Below are 674 nucleotides of genomic sequence, written 5' to 3'. Positions count from 1 at the left end.
GCAGGATCATCGCAGCGCACCCGGGCAGCACAATCGCGGGACCAGGCAGCCGTGAACAATTTGGCACCTGAGCACCAGCCGGTCGGCCAACTGGCCTAACAACCTTGAAGCTGAGGCTGGTTACCCCGGGAACCCAGCGGAGTCCGGCATATCCCGGCCAGCCGTCGGACCAGAGCAGCTGCGGGAGGCGCTGGGTCGGAACGCCATGGGCCGATCCCAAAGAGGGAGCTCCAAAGGCTGAAGGGGTTGCAAAACAAGACAAGTAGAAGGTCCCAGGCCGCGGGCTCCCACGCACTCCACCCCACCCCGAGCCACCAGCTTGCTACCTCCAGGGGTCCCCTGGGACCGCCCGGAGGAAGTCGCCAGGGTGTGCGGAAAGCTCCTAGTGACTTGGTGTTTGCAAAGAAGCCAGCCCGTGGGAAGGGAGGCTGCGCCCTCTGGGTTCCCTCCCTGCTCCCCCGCCCACTCCAGCCTCTCCGGGCGCTGGGATTCCCCCGCAAAGCGGCCGAGCGGAGTCTCGAGGTGCAGGGGAGGCGGCTGGAGGCAGCAGAACAGCCTTCGCGCACCGGCCCCACTTGCACCATCTGCCCGGACCCGGCTCCCTGGCGGCGCGAGCCCTCTTCCGCCCCGTTTCTCACCTCGGCTGGTGTAATTGCAGGAGGCAGAGGCCGCCA

At 67.4% G+C, this 674-nt stretch overlaps 1 protein-coding gene across 1 annotated transcript in view; it reads right to left on the bottom strand.

Moving 5' to 3' along the window:
• The window catches only part of F2RL1 (coagulation factor II (thrombin) receptor-like 1), a 12410-nt gene extending 11742 nt beyond the window's left edge, over positions 1-668 (bottom strand). The window contains exon 1 of the mRNA XM_014549931.1: positions 639-668. The gene's annotated coding sequence lies outside the window, so the exon portion shown is untranslated. The remainder of the gene's footprint in view (positions 1-638) is intronic.
• Between the last annotated feature and the right edge of the window lie 6 nt (positions 669-674).

Source organism: Myotis brandtii, unplaced genomic scaffold, assembly GCF_000412655.1.
Source record: "Myotis brandtii unplaced genomic scaffold, ASM41265v1 scaffold115, whole genome shotgun sequence".
NCBI lineage: Eukaryota > Metazoa > Chordata > Mammalia > Chiroptera > Vespertilionidae > Myotis > Myotis brandtii.
The sequence above is the reverse complement of the archived record's forward strand: the minus strand, read 5'-3'. Positions and strand labels throughout refer to the sequence as shown.